The sequence below is a fragment of the Meles meles genome, chromosome 1 (genome assembly GCF_922984935.1).
Source record: "Meles meles chromosome 1, mMelMel3.1 paternal haplotype, whole genome shotgun sequence".
Classification (NCBI taxonomy): domain Eukaryota; kingdom Metazoa; phylum Chordata; class Mammalia; order Carnivora; family Mustelidae; genus Meles; species Meles meles.
The window spans coordinates 134,446,211-134,466,232 of NC_060066.1; positions in this window are offsets into that span (position 1 = coordinate 134,446,211).

Sequence of the window (20,022 nt, forward strand, 5' to 3'; positions counted from 1 at the left end):
CTTATGGTTGCTTGTTCTTTACTGTTTAGTATTTAACATGCATTATTTTATGATTTTGATTCACATAATAAGTAGTTACAAGATGAATCAATCATTTTAGCGTTTCCTTCTCCCTTTTTTCTTTTTTACTACAATAAAAATGCAGTGTGATTATTACCTGTGTCATATGTTCCATTCTATGACTTTAGGAATTTAGAGTGTGAAATAAGAGATATTGATCTAACAAAAATAAGTAAAAGGCATATGGTCATTTACTAAGAACTAACTCAGGAACAAGGGAGCTAAGATACACATAATGTATAGATGTACACACAATGTAGAAAACCCACTATCTCTATCCTCTGTGTCAAGAAATTTACAACTTTTTGTAGTAAAACATCAGCACCTGAATGCTAAGTTTCATTTTTCTGGATGTCTCTGTACAACAGATAAAATTGGTAGAATATATGAGGGAAATTACTTCTCCTTTCGTTTTTCTCCTTATTGCCCAGTTATAATGTGTGTATATGTCAGTGTCCTTTGGCATTTTTAACAACTATTTGGATGAAGCTAGAGTCAATGAAAAAATGAAAAAATTCAAAATATTATTTTTATTATTTTTGCAAATAGATATGTATGTGTATATATTGTGTATACATGTTTTTGATTTTTTTACCTAACATAAATATTTAAAAAATTAGTTATTAAAAATTGTTATAAAGTGCTCTAAAATGTCAACAAATAAAATACTAGTGAAGTAAATACAGATAATATAAAAACGAAGTAAAATTCAGCTACAAATAAATCTTAATCCCAAAGGCTTGTTTCATATTGTCTCAAGAATCAGTACTTAGTTTTTAGTAGTTGCACATTTTCTGAGCCCTAAGTGGTAATACTTAGACATGATTATAATAATAGTAATTTCCTTCATAGATGTGAACTGGATCACTCACTTATCCATCATTGACTTACTCAGCTTTAACATAGACATGACAACATATTAGGTATTTAGTCAGGAAAGTCAGGAGTTGAGTTTATAAAAAAAGAGAAAAAGTCTTATTTTTTGAGAAATTTTTACAAGTTGGACATTCATTAAACATCACAGACAGTTACAAGGTAATATAAGGAGTAATAAAACATACACACACATGTGCAAACCCATAACAACAATAGCCATTGAATAAAGACTCGTTATATCCCAGGAAATTTGCTAAATGCTTTACGTGCATCTAATCTTCAGAGACACCCTGTGAGGTAAGTGTTAATCCCATTTTAGTTATAGGGAACTAAGGCACTAAGAGATGAAGTACCTAGCCCAAGGTTATACAGGTTTGCTGATCTTGGATCCAGTCTGAAATCTTCCGGCGTTCAAAGACCATATAGGTCCTCATTGGGTCATGCTGTCTCCCCAAAGCAATGCAGCCTATCAGAGTAAAACTGACACATATAAGACTTGAGAATGGAGCACCGTCCAGATGACAATTTAGGATTAAATTTCTCCTTGTTTCTAAGATCAGAATAGCCTTTCTGGAAGAGGTGTTATTTGAACAACACTTTGAAGAAAGTTATGAGTGTGGAATGGAGTTGATGGTGAAGAAAGACATTTCCAGAGAGGGCTATGATGTTAGACAAGGCACTAAGCAGTGTGAAAAATGGAAGTTAAAGCCAGGACCTGGAGTTAATGTCAGTGCCCAGAGGGATAGGTCGAGACTGTAGAGGAGTGGAGGGCAAGTGATAATAGAGAGGTGTAAGAACTCCAGGAGTGAGTGGTTCTGGAAATGATGGTGGGGGCTTGGGGCAATGGATCATGTGTGTACAGGAAGTATGTGAAACAACCAGATTAGGCAGGGCCAGGAGTCAGAAACCAAGAATTAGTAACAGGAGGACTGTTTTGGGCCAGAATCAGAAGAGAACTATTAATGAAAGTTTCTGAGTTTTCAGAGGAAATCAATAATTGAGTATTAAAAGAATCATAAGGGGGGAAAAGTAGAACTAAAGTTTATTCAGCACAATGAATCTTAAATATTCTGCCAAGAGATGCTGAGGCATATCACAATTGTTATATTATTTGCTTCTTATGACAGATTTTCAATGTATATATTGTTATTTGGAAATGAAGGAAATTGACCTCAGAATGCTGAAGGAACTTGCTAATACTCACATGTCTAGTGTTTAGTGAGTTCAAGATAGACACTGTTCAAGTTTGTATGTTTAAAATACCTACATTTTTCCAAATAACAAACATTTATTAAGCATGGAATATTAGCAAGGAACTTTCGAGCACTTCAGAGAATGCAAGAATGAGTCAGTTTCTGCCCTCAGAGGATATACAACTCAACAGAAAGATGCCAGAAGTTCAGTTTTGTATTTGTATTCATCTCTGTAATTGCATTCAGCTTTGTATTTGTGTCTTTTTTTTTTTTTTTGCTTTCTATTTATTTATTTTTTTCACGTAACAGTATTCATTCTTTTTGCACAACACCCAGTGCTCCATGCAAAACGTGCCCTCCCCATCACCCACCACCTGTTCCCCCAACCTCCCACCCCTGACCCTTCAAAACCCTCAGGTGGTTTTTCAGAGTCCATAGTCTCTTATGGTTCGCCTCCCCTCCCCAATGTCCATAGCCCGCTCCCCCTCTCCCAATCCCACCTCCCCCCAGCAACCCCCAGTTTGTTTTGTGAGATTAAGAGTCATTTATGGTTTGTCTCCCTCCCAATCCCATCTTGTTTCATTTATTCTTCTCCTATCCCCCTACCCCCCCATGTTGCTTCTCCATGTCCTCATATCAGGGAGATCATATGATAGTTGTCTTTCTCCGATTGACTTATTTCACTAAGCATGATACGCTCTAGTTCCATTTATAGCAGCAATGTCTACAATAGCCAGACTATGGAAAGAACCTAGATGTCCATCAACAGATGAATGGATCAAGAAGATGTGGTATATATACACAATGGAATACTATGCAGCCATCAAAAGAAATGAAATCTTGCCATTTGCGACGATGTATTTGTGTCTTTACCAAACACTTGGTTACAGCCTTTGTCCTTGAGTAGGAGGCTGTTGACAATTCTTTCTTTGATCCATCATTCAAATATTCCTACATAAAATGTTTTCTTTTACACACATGTTCTATAAGATGCAGATACATCCATTTTGGTAGTTTCCTTTATTTGCAGCTTCTTCAGTGTGATCTCATTTGGGGAGACAATCAGCTTCTACTCTGTGAAACTGTCCCAGAGGCTTCCCACCATGCTGTCTTTTGGCATATAATAATAGGATCGATACCCATATCATTTTCATTACTCCACCTTTAGGCAGTACCTTTTTCACTGGAGGTCATTCATAGTTGTTCATCTATAAAGAGACTGTGAGTGCTTTTTAAATTTATTCAAGAAACACTTAAGTAATTGCGGTCTATTAACATTGTGATAATAAAGCTTTGTAAGATGGTGAGTGAAACAGTATGTTTGCCTCACAGTTAAAACTTTCCCTTAAAGAAATAGTTCAAATATCAAATCCAGCATCACCTCTTTTGAATTAAAATGATTCACAGAACTGAAAGAAAATACAATGATTCTAATATGTCATAAAATAGAATGAATCTCCATGCTGAGTTCTGTTTCCACAGAGATATGTCTTATAGAGATTTATTTTTTAAGATTTTATTTACTTATGACAGAGAGAGAGAGCGAGAGGAGGAACATAAGCATGGAGGGGAGAGGCTGGAGAGGGAGAAGCAGGCTTCCTGCTCAGCAATATAGGCTCGATCCCAGGATACTGGGATCATGACTCAAGCTGAAGACAGACACTTAACGACTAAGCCACCCAGGCACCCCGAGATATGTTTCTAAAATTAAAAAGATTATATGTAAAAGGAATTGTTTTCATGTGATATTTTGATACTACCTTTAAGAATAAGGAAGCTGGGATCTTCATGTGTCTTTGACGTGTGGTATATGATCTTTAACACTTTATAAATATTCTTCAAACACTAATTCTTTTTTCTTTCACTTCCATGCATTCATTTTGGAAACAAAAGGATTATTCACTGTCTATTTAGAAATTTTAATGTTTGGCATATTAATATATAATTATCAAATTTTTAAAACTATCTCCAAAAACACTATGATGAAGGAAAAGTACTTGAAGATATTGTAAGACGACAGCAATTTCTTGCCAAAATTTGTTTGATCCTTAGTCTGTTGGGAATTAAATAAAAAGGAAAACTTTAGTTTTCTCCTATGTACAGTGAACTTTAAAATGAAAATATAAATTTCCTTTGTTTTTACTTGGTAATATTTGTCATATCTTAAGTATTTTCCAACTCTGTTTTGACTTGTATGAGTCATTTGACTTGAATAATTTTATGACCCAAGAGATTAAGTTTTATAAGCCCATTGAACAAAGTCCTCAAAATATGTATACCTCAGACACGTATGTGGATGTACACACACATGCACATATGGCATACTTATTCAGAAGTGGTTCAATTCAAAATAAGTGGCCAGGGAAAATTAAGGTCATTTAGGCCCATATCCATTACCTTTATTCTCCATTGAAAATTCTCTACCTTTATGTTCTTCCATGTATATAATTCTCTTTCTTTCCCTTTATCACCAGATTTTTAAAGGTGCGTACATACTTGCTACATCCACTTACCGATTCTAATGAAACTGTTGTGCCTTAGGTCCCTTTCGCAAGCCATATGACACCTTTCTTCCTCAAACTGTCAGGTTATTTAACACTTTTAACCAACACTTCCTGTCTGAAACTCTTTCTCTCTAAGTGTTAACACTTTCTCAGGTTTACTATTGCCTCTGGCTTCTTAAGTCTTCCTTTAATCTCAACATGACTACTTGTCCTATAAATGTTAGAGTTCTCAAGGGTTATGCCCTGAACCTTCTGCTATTCTTTATATATTATTCCTTCCTGGGCTCATTCCTGCTCATGGATTTGATCACAATTTATATATAAAAGATCTCTAATGAATATTCTTGTGCCATGACCACTCTGTTGAAACGTAAAGCCATGTTACACAATTAACTTATCACCAGGTATCTCCACCTAGCTGCTCTTATAACCATTTGAAAGTCACCATGACCAAAACTACCCCCAGTAATTTTTTATCATATATTTTTCATCATTGCTAAACACACCATATTTTAGCTCGGTGGCAACTAAATGACCTTGAGAAAGTTATTATTTTTTTTTTTATCTCTAAGCCATAGTTTCCCTATATGTAAAGTGAAAATAATAGTAATTTCAATCTTTTTTTTAAAGATTATTTATTTATTTATTTATTAGAGACACAAAGAGTGTGCAGGGTGGGGAGGGGAGAGAAAGAACGAGAAATTCCAGCTCAGCTTGGAGTCTGTTAGGGTTCAGTCTCACAACCATGAGATCATGACCTGAGCCAAAAACAGGAGTTGGATGCTTGAGTGACTGTGCCATTAGGGTGCCCGTCCATAGGTTTTTATAAGGATTTAAAATAATTTATTATGTAATCTGCAATAATGAATGCTAACTACACAGAAGGTACAACAGAATGAAGCAAGTACTAATACTGTCCTCATTTCATAGCAGAAGAACTGGAGGCACAATGAGGTTAAGTAAACTGCCCAAAGTTATCTAGTCAATTTGTGATTAAGCAGGACTTGAATGAAATCTTGGTCTACAGTCTGGCTGCTTAATTGCTGAGCTACCCTGTGTGATGTTATATATGAAGTATATAGTGCAGTCCTTAGCACATACTTACTAGATATATCAAAATCAAAGGTTTGTGGAGGAGGGCTTTGAATGTTCTGGAAATCTGCATTTAAAAAAAGAAAACTCCTTGGTGAAGCTAATATTCAACCCGGGTTAAGAACCAAAATAGTAGACTCTCAAAAATGTTTGTTCCTTTCATCCAAATGAAAATAATTGAATCAGTTTGACCCCGTGAACACTTTCACAAATGCTATAGCCATTAAGCCTAAAGTAGCTTTTAGGAGGGCTCTATCAGAAATCTTCTTTTGAAATGACAATAGAAGAGCAATAATAAAGACACACATATATTAAAAAGTCCTCAGTATTCATATAACCAGAGACATTTAATACATGCATTGTGTTTTCATTTATATTGCATGATTTTATCCTTAAGAACAAGAGTCTTAAAAATACTAGGCTTGTGTATAACCTAGAGAAATCACTTTCTTGAGATCATTAAGCTGATAGGTAAATATTCCATCTGGCCTAAAAATGCTTCATTTTACCTTTCTCCATCCACCAAAGCATATGCTTTCTCTCCTAGCTATCAATGCTTCCTCCAGTTGTTTCTCATATGATTAGAGTAGGGGATCTCATCCTTCAGCATATATGTCCAGAAATAAAAAAATAGACCAACAACACATATAAAAGAAAGTAGTTAGAGTAAATTCTGGCCCTTTTTTCATGAGTCCTATTGTGTGTGTGTGTGTGTGTGTGTGTGTGAGAGAGAGAGAGAGAGAGAGATACTCACCTCCAGTACAGACTTTATTGTTCAGATATAACTAGATTTTTGCTGTTGTTTTTAAGTAGCAGGATATAATGCTTTCTAGCACAAGCAGAAAGGAAATTACTTGGAATGATTTGGGGTGGCTTAATGAAATAAAGAAATTGGCATATAGATGTAAGATCCAAATAGAAAGGAACTGGGGAAGCTATGGGGTCGACAGGTCATCAGAAGTTCACAGGACTGAACTAATCCAACCTCTTTTCCTAGTTTGGTGTTATTTTAATTGGGTTTCAGTGTCCCAAAGAGAACCATAGGCTTAACTGAGTTCCCATGTCCATCAATTGGGTAAAGCACCTCTAGGTGGTTACACCAAGACCATACCCAGTGGAATAGAAGTGAGTCTCTTACGAAGGAAACTGGGCATGCTGCTAACAAGACAAAAAGAGAATGGAGGGGACACTCTAAAGCTACAACTATCCCTTCTCTTCTTGATGCTAAAAATATCACAAATGGTCCTCATGTAAAAATATATGATTTTATTTGCCATTTAGTGTCTTCTAATTAATGTTCTTAAGTCTTTACTGAATATTTGCAAATAGCTTTTAATGAGATGTTTATTCTTATTGTGCCAGAAGTTCCTCTAGGTTTTCCTCTTTATAGATAATTCCATCTTTTTTATTATAAAACATTAGTTTTTAAAACGTTTTTAATTTTTTTTAAAGATTGTATTTATTTATTTGACAGAGAAAGACACAGCAACAGAGGGAATATAAGCAGGGGGAGTGGGAGAGGGAGAAGCAGGCTCCCCACAGAGCAGGGAGCTCAATGTGGGGCTCCATCCTAGGACTCTGGAATCATGACCTGAGGTGAAAGCAGATGCCTAATGACTGAGCCACCCAGGCGCCCAGTTTTTAATTACTTTAAAGTAAATTGACATACATGTTATAGTAGTTTCAGATGTACAATATAGGGATTCAACAATTCTGTACATTACTCACTGCTCATCCGTGGTAAATGTACCCTTAATTTCCTTCATCCACTTCATCATAATTACATTAGTTTTAAATGTCCCTAAATGGTCTTAAAACTTTCTGATCACAGTTGGTTTGTTTCTTGATATCTCTTCTTGAACACATCATTTTCATGTCTATCTGAACTCACTCTGTAGCTAGTTTTGGTCTTAATATTTAGGTTTTGGTCTCAGGGTATGGGAGACTATGATACATATTGTTTCTGGAATTTCTTCTTCACGAAATGGATATGGGCTTTCTTCTATCCTTTGTGAAGTGAAGCCACATATTAGACCATGAGATTGAGGAACCCATCCAGAGGATAAAGAGCAGGACCTAGATAATATTTAGGTCCTAGGGATCTATGAAACTGCCATTATCAGTCATGAAACTAATTATATCGGGACTTTTATGTGAGAACAAAATAAATGCCTATCTTGTTTAAACCATTGTTATTTTGGGTGTCTATTACATGTAACTATGTATCCCCATTAATACAGGTCACTTAGTGTTCCTAATTCTAATGTCATGTGGCATACTCATATATATGCATATTAGATATAACACTAAACAAATGATACTGATTCCAAGAATCATAATACAAAATTCAATCTTATTTCTTTATTATCACAATATATGAGGTCTCCTCTCTCTTTCTCTGTGCATGTGTGTTTTCTTAGTCTGCCTCTGTGTCCGTGCATGACTATATTTTCCAAGCCTGGACTTGAGACTATTTTGAAATGTTGGAGAACAGGGTCTAGAGGTTAGGCATTGACATTTAAACCACAGTGCATTGTTTTTTAAGAGTTGTATTTTGGAAAAAAAAAAAAAAAGTTGTATTTTGGTCACTTTAATGTACTTTTCTATTGCTGAAAAGGAAATAAGAATTTTAGATTTTGTTAGAGAGATTTAAATCAATGGGAGAAAAACCATTCTGCATGATAATTTTGAAGGGTCTTCAGTTTGAGTGGAATTGCAATGATGAAGATTATGTTTCCCTAGAAAAATGACTTTGAAATATAAATATATGCATGTTTCTTTATTTAATTTGTTATCTCTGAAGACTGAGGCAGAAATCTGATGATGGGAAGAGAAACTACAGGCCAATATTCCCTCTTGGGGCTGAGGATTCTAAAAAGGCCAAGAATAAGAGTGTTTAACCTAGATATCCTGATAAAGACATTCCCCTAGACCAGGAACTGGTCAACCATAGTCTGTTGGCCAAATCTAGCCCAAGGCCTGTTTTTGTAAAATTTATAAACTGAAAGTGATTTTTACATTTTTGACAGGTTGAGGACATGCGGAAAGAGGTAGGGGTTAGGGAAGGTGGTGCTGAAAAAGAAAAGAAAGGTATATATAGCAGCACCTGTAGGAGAGATGTATGTGAACTGCAACACCCAGATATTTACTTCCTGGTCTTTTACAGAAAATGCACTGATCTCTGTCTTAGATCCACTAACTTCAACAACATAGAGTATGCTGAATTGGAGTGTGTGACTCACATAGGTTGTCCTTGCATATAGTAGAATTACAGTGTTTAGTGATTAAATGAATCAATTATTGAATGGATACTGTGTTTTCAATGATAATTAGAACAGTGGATGACATATCATTTATTCACCAGTAGACACCATGATTTGAGTGTGTAGTATGGTGAAAGCAATGCAAGTGAGGGATACTTGAGAGTGGAGTTGTAATATAGGGTTTATAAAATCTCATCCAGTAGCATTGTTTTATGGTTTGGATGTTGATTAGAGCTTGGTATGTGACTACAGAGACGGCATCATGGCAAGTATAAATTCAATTTACCATTCTGTGGGGTCTGGCACATAGCATGTTTTAATTAATGTTTGTTGTTAGATAAATGGTTAACATTGTTATTATAAACTTATTCAAAAGCTATTGGTTCTCCTTTCTAGTAAAATAATAACATTGGCAATGAATCATTTTATGCCAGTTATTTCCTTTGCCTTGTCTTCATATAAGAAATATCTTTTTCTTGTATTTTCTTCATTTAAAAAACCTGTGAAAAAGAAAACAAAAATCAATTATAATTGACTAAAAAAATAATTTTTCTGTTGTGTGAGCCACCAAAGCCTATGTGACTTAAAGGAAAAACGTCAAAAGGTGATCAAGAGGTAAAAAAGACCATTGGTGTTGGCGTTTCATAGGGTGATAATGAGGCATGTACTGAATTTTTCTTTTTTGGTATAATTGTCTGGTGCACATTCGTTTTTGCAGATTGATTTCACGAGATGATGTAACGCTAACCCCAGTCTCGTGGGCAGGCTTTGTTCACAAACTTCTCATTTGTGATAAACTTTAAATACTCATGCTCCCCTTTCTCTTCCCAGGGGTACCTTCCACTTTAATCTCTAAAATAAAGAGAGATTGTACCTGGGATGGAATTTAAATAAGTTTTTTTCTATGACCGAAGTATATCCTGAGAGATGCTTCAGTCAATTTCAGGAGTTTGAGCCTAGAGGAGGAGTACTTTGTTCAGGGTAAGGTCAAGGCAGAGGGGGAAAAGAAAAAAAAGGTACAGCTGTGTGGTGCTCTATTGTCCACATTGACTCTTTGAACATTTTCTTCTCTTTATCAAAGGACATCTGGGAAAACAACATATAGAAAATGAAATCCATGAGACTTTGGCTAATGTTATGAAAATAAATATTAGGATCAAAAATTTAAAAGGACAATCTCAGCTTAAAAGAAAAATATAGAAAATCTTTCATTGCCTCCCATAGTATGAAGTTTTTAAACTATTTGGTGTGCTGGTTTATGAACTTCTGCACCATGCTTGCATTTTGAGCATTCAGCCTAGTAGAAACATACCTGTCAGATGTGATCATTTATAAGCAGTTTTATAAATAAAGTCAGTGGAAAATACAACTCACTGAAAAGGAAAAATAAAATGGACTCTGTTAAAAGAAAAATTAAAACTTTTTTTTAAATTTTGGAGAAGATATGATAAATTGAAACTTAAGCAAGTATTTGTAAAGAATTTTAGATAATCAGTAGTAATAAATATGACAAAATGATCATTTTTTTGTCATTCGATAAACACTGATTATCTCATTAACCAAGATTGAACTAAATATTGAGATGGAGACATGAAATAAAAACAATTTTATCCTTTCAGGGAGCTAAAAAAAATATTAAAATGGATATGGAAAATCTATAGATCCAGTTCTCATTTGTAGTAACTAAATTTCTTCTCCTTGCCATGGGTCTTTCAAAACAAATTACCATTTCATTTCATTGAATTAGCCAATCTCAGTATATTCAATTAATTTTACATTCATTCATTAATGCAATGAATATATTTTTTGGGGAGGATATCTCAAGCCTGGGAAATAAATGAATGTGAAGAAGACATTGTCCTCTGTTAGGAAATGTGCAATCTAGTCAAGTATAGATGGATTCAAGTGACAAGTATTTAAGAAAGGTGCCATCATATTACTAATAATATTCCTAACAATATTACTTACGTAATGCTTGCTATGTGTTTTACATATATTATCTTATTTAATCTTTATAATAACACTGTGACATAAATACATATTTTATTTTCATCTTATAAATGAAAAACTAAGGCCAAAAGAAACAGATAACTTGTCCAAAGTCATGGTGGATGTTGATTCAAATGACCCCAAATTCTGTCCTACTAACTACTACATTCGTAGGAATTTAGTGGCGGGAGAGACTATCTCTGATGAGATGATAAGAAAAAAGTTTCATGGAGGAGTTATCATTTAACATAGACTTATAAAAATATCTAGAACTTCGTACTCCAGCTAGGAAGAACTAGTTCATTGCAGACTACCCTCCCACTGAGAGCAAAAGTTAAAAGCTGGATAAAATTTTAAAATTGTTGGAACACACCAGAAAGCAATCAAGGAACCCAAAACTTGGAGACCTTGGATTCCAGAGAGACAGAAAACTAGTTAAGTGTGTTATTCTTGGCAGCCTTTTACTTTGAGTCATTAGTTAATGCATATGCAATGTGGGTGGAAAGGCTCTGAAGCTAAAAGCAGACAGATGCAAAAAGAAAGAGAATTACAGTCTATTTGGAGATTCAAAAATGGAGTTAAAGTCAAGCAAGGGAGAATATTACATTAAACCTTCTAGGCATTTATTAAGTCCCCTGAAGGATTGTGTACTAGGAATAATAGCAAATTAGAAGACCAAGCCTAAAACCATTTACAAATAGCTCAGTCCCTAATTGCATTAGGGTGATCAGCTTCTATACTACCTGGCTACAAAGAGGTGCAGGAGAGAGGATTATTGATTATGAAAGTTAAGTCGGTTTACAATATCCAAAAGGACTGAAGATATAGAAAAGATAATAAGAGATACCTAAAATACAGAGTCTATATTTGTGACAAATAGACTCTTAAGACTGGAAGAAAGACTGGAGAAAGGCTAAAAATGACCTAAAAAAGATGAAAGATATTAAGCCACAGACTCAAGAAGCAGTATGAAGCCTAAACATCAAGTGCTCAGTCAGTTACATGTGACTAGCAGTGAGTGCACTGAATGACAAAGTTATAGAACATGTCCATCTCTGAACAAAGTTTTCTTAGACAGTATTGGTAGGAGATTTTATGAAACTATCTTTATGACAAAGGGCTATGAAAATAATATACCAACCATAAAGGGAAAATCAACTTAATGCATAAAGAACACTTAACTAGGAGTGAGTACACTGAGCGACAAAGTTATAGAACATGTTAATCTCTGAACAAAGTTTTCTTAGACAGCGTTGGTAGAAGATTTTATGAAACTATCTTTATGACATAAGGCTGCAAAAATAAAATGCCAACCATAAAGGGAAAATGGACTTAGTGCATGAAGAACTATTAAAATGAGTAAATGAGTAAAAAAAGAAAGAAGAAATAGACAATATCATGAACAGTGTCACAAAATGATATACAAATGACTTTTTAATATATGGAAAAAAGTGCTATATTATTCATACTAAGAGAAAAATATAATATACACTGATGTATCAATTTTTACTTATCAAATTGCTGGCCAAAATATTGACCACAGACCATTCAAGATAAGTAGAGAAAAGGGCACTCCCATATATTACTAGTGGAAGTGCAAAATGGTATAACCATAGTGAAGGGGAATTTGGGATTATTTTACAAAATTATATATTCATTTACTTTTTGATTCAGCAATCAAATTTCTGGGAATTCATTTTGAAGATACAATCCCAGGAGTACAAGTAAACATACACACAAGATTATTCATTGTGACATTAGCAAAGAATTGGAAACTTAAATGCCATGTAGAAAGTTAAATATGCTCTGGCACATTCACATGTAGTATTATGTAACTGTCCAAAAAATTAATAAGACTATGATAAAGATGGAGTGATTTCTAGGTTATATTATTTTAAGGAAAAAACAAGGTGCAAATGAATATGTATAATATGCTACCTTTCCTTTAAGAACTAAGGAGAATTTAGAATTTCATATATATATATAAATGTGTATATATTTATGCTTAAATGTAAGTAAACATATCTAAATATATTTTATTAATATTTTATATATCAAATATAAATATGTAAGTGTATTTGCTTTTATATATACATACACTTATATACACACATGTATATATACATACATATACATACACATATATAACAATATATATGTATATATACATATACATGTGTGTGTATATAAGTGTAGTTTTGCTAAAACAAATACACAGGAATAATGAACCAGAAAGTAATTAAATTAATTATCACATGAATTAGGTGGAAGGAATAGGGATGTGTGATTTCTCTGAGTATATATTTTATATAGTTTTGATTTTGAGCCATGTGTTTTTGCAAACTCAAAAAAAAATTAACAGAGTTGGTGAAGAGAAGAAACCTGGTACCGAAGAAAGCAGGACCAAATAAACTTAACTTTATATCTCAATAACCACAAAGAAGAAAAAATAATCCATGTAATTTTAGAATGCTATATTCTGACTATATGTCACAGAGGGACATATTCTAAGGATAAAGAGAATTGCAGAGAAATTATGAACTTTTCTTACATGGTTTTTCGTAATGCTCTGGGTATAGCAATTCTGAAATTATTTTTTATGTATTATAGGATTGAACAAATGAGTAAATATATTAATGTTGCAGGCAAAAAAGGAAGCTGTACAAGTGGCATGAGAGTCAAAAACATGGAGATGGAATACAAAACCAAGAAATAGATGAGGTTTCCCAGTATGTAGTGATAGGAAAATACATTTAAAGGAGATGTGAGTAGTAACCACAATCATACTTTAAAATCTTGTTTGTCTTTGGACTGCAAATCTCAAGAATCAAAAAGTATCTGTTGAATCATTATGACTTAGTTTCAAGTGAAATGTATTTTGTTTAAAATTTAAAATGCCCAATAAAAAGTATGGGATAGTATTTTATAAATGTTTATCTATTTCTTAGAATTATTCTAAAACTTTGGACTGTGTGTTTAAACTCTGGGCAATTTTACATCTTATGGGCTTTTGAAAAATACATTTTTTTTCCTATAAACTGGTAAACTTGCCACTGAACGTTAGATGTAATTTAAGAGTCAGAATTGAGATGTTCAGGACCAAATTTATCTTGTGGACCATAAGAATGTTGAAGTAGTCACATAGAGTAGCAACTTAAAATAATAAACCTTCCAATAATACGAATTTGGATATACAGTAGCATAATCAGAGATTAGCCCCTATTATTGGTAGCAGGCTCACCTGTGTCATTTCATTAGCCTTATGAAAACATGACTGTGCATTTTATGTAATTAATTTTTTTCTCCTTATAACCCTATGGTAAAATTTTATTGTGTATGTTTATTGAAGTTACTTATTGACTAGTGTTACATCCGTAACTATATCTTTTATGGCTAAAAATATTTCTTGAAAAGATTAAATAAGCTATGTTTATCTGTACTGTAATGTTCACATCCATTATTTTCTGAATGAGCAACTCATTAGTGAACATATGTGGATGTTTCTCTGCAGAATGGTGATTGGCGATGACATGGACTGAACATGGTATCTGTGTCTGTCTGATTACAGCTCACATTAACAGAAAAATAAGCCTACTTAAAGAAAAATTCTTCATTTGGGCCTCTGTAAAAGCAGAGCCTGAGATGGTAATTTTTATGCAAGAGATTATTGAAGGAGTGGATCTCAGGGATTTATTGGAGGGAGAGAAAATAAGGATATGCTTCTAGGAGGGGTCTAGACTCAGGTCTGATCCTATGGAAGTTCTGGAGAGTATATCACATTAGAGTTAGGCCCACCTGGAGGCAAGGGGCTAGGCTTTTAAATTCCCTGCCAGTCGTTGGCCATGGTCTGGGGTAAATCCTAGGCATCTCTAAGCAGGTGCTATCAATTAAGGGCAGTTTTCTGGAGAAGGTGAACATATGAGCATCAGTAGCCAATGCCTGCAGCAGTTAGGGTGTGGACTTACCAGGCCACTAAAGGGAGTCTTAGTGAGCACTAACAGTGTTAACTGTAGGAAAAAATGGGGAGTTTGTAATCATCAGTTTTCTTGCCTATATTATACTATATGGTTAGAACTCAGCTTACCTTCCTCATCCTGTCATTTGCGTTTTAGAGCTTTGCTGCTGCAAAAGACTTGCTAGAAATACCTCAACTTCCTTTTCTGCATCATGCTCACTGGGCACGAAATAGAAGCTGTTTCACACACAAATAAGGACTGGCACAGCAATTATATTTTAAAGGTAAAATCAATACCCCCCTTTTTAGGTAAAGTAAAGATAATATTGGAAGATAAAAATTGAGAGTTTTGAATCCACCTGGATTGTTCTTCCACTGATAGAAAACTTGTTTTCTCTGTTTACCCTTATGTTGGAAATCTGGGAGGTATGTGACTGACAAATGGCATCTTCACATAAATGGAAAGCTCATTATTGAATCATCTGTAAATAAAATGTTAGAATTTTTTTTAAGGATTTATTTATTTGTTTGACAGACAGAGATCACAAGTAGGCAGAGAGGCAGGCAGAGAGAGAGAGAAGGAGGGAAGCAGGCTCCCCGCTGAGTGGAGAGCCTGATGCAGGGCTTGATCCCAGGACCCTGGGACCATGACCTGAGCCGAAGGCGGAGGCTTTAACCCACTGAGCCACCCAGGCGCCCCTAGGTTTGTTTTCATACAACTTTAATTGTTATCCATGCTGAATAGGGAATATAAATAGAAATTAAGCTGCAGTGTATAGAAAATATGGATGCTTACTTCCCAATATCCATTCTTCTCTTTTTCTATCTTAACAGAGTGCTTGAATTTTAGCTGGGTAGATGACTACATAGGATAAAGACTATATTTTCAAGTCTATCTTCGAGTTATGTGTAGCCACATGACTAAATTTTGTCAAAGGGATTTGATTGGATATATTCAGCCTGAATCATGATCTTCAAAAGAAGCTACATGCCTTTTCCCTCTGCCTCTTCTTTTCCTCCTTCTGCCATTAGAATGTAGATATCATGGTGCCTACTCTTGGATTACATGGATAAAAACAGGATCTTAGGGATGGCAGAGCAGCAAGGTAAAAATCTGGTCTCTGACACTGTTGAACTTTCATACCAGCACTGGGATGCTTCAGTCTGGTTTGTTACATGAGAGAGAAGTAAAGTTCAGTCATGTTTAAACAGCTTTTATTTTGGGCTTCTAGTCGAGCAACTGAATCTATATTCTAATTAGTGGTCCATCTAACCTTTTTCAATATCATTATATACTCTGACATACCTAAAGCAATGGCAACAAGGTAGAGATGGTTCTCTTCTTTATATGGGAAAGGAAAAACTTGAATAATTTCAGATAGCATTTTTGATCTCTTAGTTTTATTGAAATGATTATTTATCATTTTTAAGCTGGGGATAAAGTTATGATGAACAAAAATATCATTTCACCAATAGACACTTAATCAGGTAGTTTGAATAAGATCTAGCTATTAATCACAAGAGATATAGATTTGTTTGTATTTATGAAAAACTCTAAAAGTACCACATACCTAAAAGTACAAGATATCATAATGCATTTACTTTGTGACAAAGATTGTGAACTTGAAGATGACTGTAGCAATTATGCAGAAAAAAATTCATCTAGAAGAAAAGTAAAAGCACATGTCTTAAAGGAAATAGGAGTGAATGGTAAATTGCTTTTTCTACAAATTATCTCCACCTATCTCAATCACACATCACTGTTAGGAGCATTATGGTCTGAAACTTTATAAAATGGGGTATTTGAATACAGAACATCTTATTAAACATCAATTCACAATAGCAACAATTTCCTTGAAACAGGGATGTGTATGTTTATTGCCCCAAACCTGGGATATGTTGTACAACCTAGAGAGGGGAAAACATTAGCTCTCCCAGTTGAAGCTACAAGTTTTCCAGAGTACAATATTTCAAGAAATGCTGTCAAGATTAGAGGTTACATTGTTAATAAGTTGAATTTAAAATATCTCTTCTTACATAAGACAATTTCAACCTCAATACACCTGATTCCAGTGAAGAAAACAAAGTTCTTTGAAGAACTAAGTCATCATAATGAAACATAAAGATTAGTAGGAGGCATGGATAGGTTGAAAACTGAGCTGAATTATTGACTTAAGACTATTTTTTAACTGGATATAATATGAAAAAGACTTTTGTTGTGTCAGTAATTCATCCATAGAAATATGATAGAGGAAAGAAAGCAATAGTGATAGTAATTTTTCTACATTAGAATGTGAGCTAAAACAAAATTATTAAGCTTAAAAGGAAATAAAACTGCAATAATGCTCATACTATGTTCTTATTTTATGAAAAGTGTTTAGTATTAGTCTTAAATATTGGCATGAGTAGTAAACATTTAGCAGCAATTTTTTTCATATTTCTATGGGCTAGGTTTCTGGTTGAAGTGTATAAATTGTACTAAGACTCTATGACAGGTGCTGAGCAAATGATAAGAGATAGAAAGATGAATAAGACAAGATGCTTCCCTCAAATCTTTGAAGGTGTAAAGATACACATTCTGGGAGTGTAGACTTGCACAGGCATTCTAAAGAGCAATCTGTTAGTAGTTAGCTAAATTGGAAATATAAATAAATGTGACCCAGCAGTGTCCCTCCTAAATATATGTTTCAGGGAAATTCTCACATGAGTCCATTAAAAAACATGCATTAGTCACTACAATATTGTTTGTGGTAACAGGGAGTTGGAGGCAATCTAGGTAAATGCTACTAATAGTGCTCACTGTAAAATCCTGTTCAGCAATTGGAGGCGAAGGAACAGATGGAAGTATACTGACATGATAGACCATAAAAACAGCTTGGGTTGACAGAGTAAAAATCAAGTCAGTTGAGCGTAATAGCATTAATGTCGTTTGAAAACATATGCATGTAAAATAATGCATGTTTTACTAGTACACCTAAAAATGAAAAATTATACTTTAAACACTTTAAAATGAGTGGCCATTAGGAAAGAAGAAAATTGAAGTGCAGATAGAAAATGAAAAGAGATAAATAAATAACTAAATAAATGAAAGAAAAATAAATAAGAACTCAAAAAATGGTCCTTTGTTGGAAAATGATGGTATTGAATCATTGCAATAGACTGGATGTTTGTGTCTCCTGCAATTCTCCCCCTCCCAAATTTATATGTTGAAGCCCTAATCCACTGTGATGGTATTTGGAGGTGAGGCTTTGGGAAGTAATTTAATTTTGAGGGTGAAACCTTCATAAATGGAATTAATGCACTTACAAATAAGAAGAGACATGAGAAGAGAAGATCTTTCTCTTCATTGTGTGAGGCCATAGCCAAAATGAGGGCCCTCATCAAGAACCCAACCATTAAAAAACCAACCAAACAAACAAACAAAAACCCCAAACATATTAACACCCAGATCTCAGACTTCCAGCGTCCAGAACCATGAGAAATAAATATTATTTGTTGTTTGAGCCACCCAGTCTATGGTAATTTGTTGTAGTATCCCAAACTAAGACAGTCATGAACCAGTTGAAGAGAACAAGTTCTCTGCACCTAATATAAATAGAACTGCAATTAAAACAATTCTGAGTTGCACTTCTAAAAATAAGGTGGTTTAGATATTTTGAAAAAGTTGTATTACCAAACAGCTAAAAAAGTACTAGAATGAAAAGTCGTATATTCTGGCTGAGTTTGCAAAGAAAGGACAGCAGGCAAATTCTGTGGAGAGAAATGGCCACCAGAGTGATGAGCATAAACTAATGCTAGGCTTGCCTTGAGAAACATCTTGAGTTTTAAAAAAAAATGTAAAGGAGGGGTGCCTGGGTGGCTCAGTCTGTTAAGCATGTACCTCTGGCTCAGGTCATGATTCTGAGGTACTGAAACAGAGCACTACATTGAGCTCCATGCTCATGAGGAGCCTGCTTCTCCCTCTCTCTCTTCTCCTCCAGTCCTGCTGTCTCTCTCTATCTCAAATAAATAAATAAATGAAATCTTTAAAAAAAAAATGAAATAAATGTAAAGGAGGCAAGGCCTCGGATCCACAAAAGTACAGTGTAGGAACTCTTGCAATCCAAACCCTTGAAATCAAAAACTCTGATGAAAACGAGAGCTGCAAAAATCCATTCACTTGCAAATAGAGAATCTGTAGCCCTAGTCCTATATTTAAGAAGGTGTGGCATTTGAACTTACACTGCCTGGGCGATATAAGAAATTTCAAATAAAAAAAATAATTTTAAAGTGTTCTTAGGTTTTTCATGCCCGAATGCCTGGCAGGAAGAAACACATACCCTCTTTAGGAGGATATGTGCTTGAGGTTACACCTCAATTCACACTCCTCTGGATACTTGCAAATTAAAGTCACTTATTCAAAACAAAATTAAAATTACATGGGGAAACCAGGTATGAGAAAGAGTTCAAGAAAAACATATAAAAGATAACTAAATATTTAAAGTTCAGATTTTTGAATAATTAAATTAAGAACACAAAGTGATTATATTAAAATTATTCAGGAGGCAAAATGTGGGTCAAAAATATGAGTAACAATTAAAAGACTATAAAAATGATTAGGCAGTATCTTTGTAAAAGGTATCAAATGGAACTCCTAGAAATGAAAAAGTATATATAATAATTAAAACTGAACATGAAATCAGTGGTTTAGACAGCAATTAGAGATAGTTGAAGAACAAATTAGTTAAATGGCAGATTAGCCAGAAAAAATTGTCAAATAAGGTAGAGAAATAAAGGAGGTGGAAAATATGAGAAAGATGTAAGAGTCATGGAGATAAGAGTAGTTATTCAAAGATACAACTATTTGGATTTCCAAAAGAAAAGAGTAGGGAGAATGGAGGCAAAATAGTAATGAAGACATAGGGGCTGATTATACATTGAATGATCAGAATCAAGAATCAAAAATGAACCCCCTCCCCAAACAGTGAAACCCAAAGAAGATAAATAAAAGGAGATTCACATTTAGATACATGAGAGTGAAACTGTAGAGGACCAACAGCATTAGAAAATGTTAGAATTAGCCACAGAGAGAAGAAGAGAAATTAGCAAGG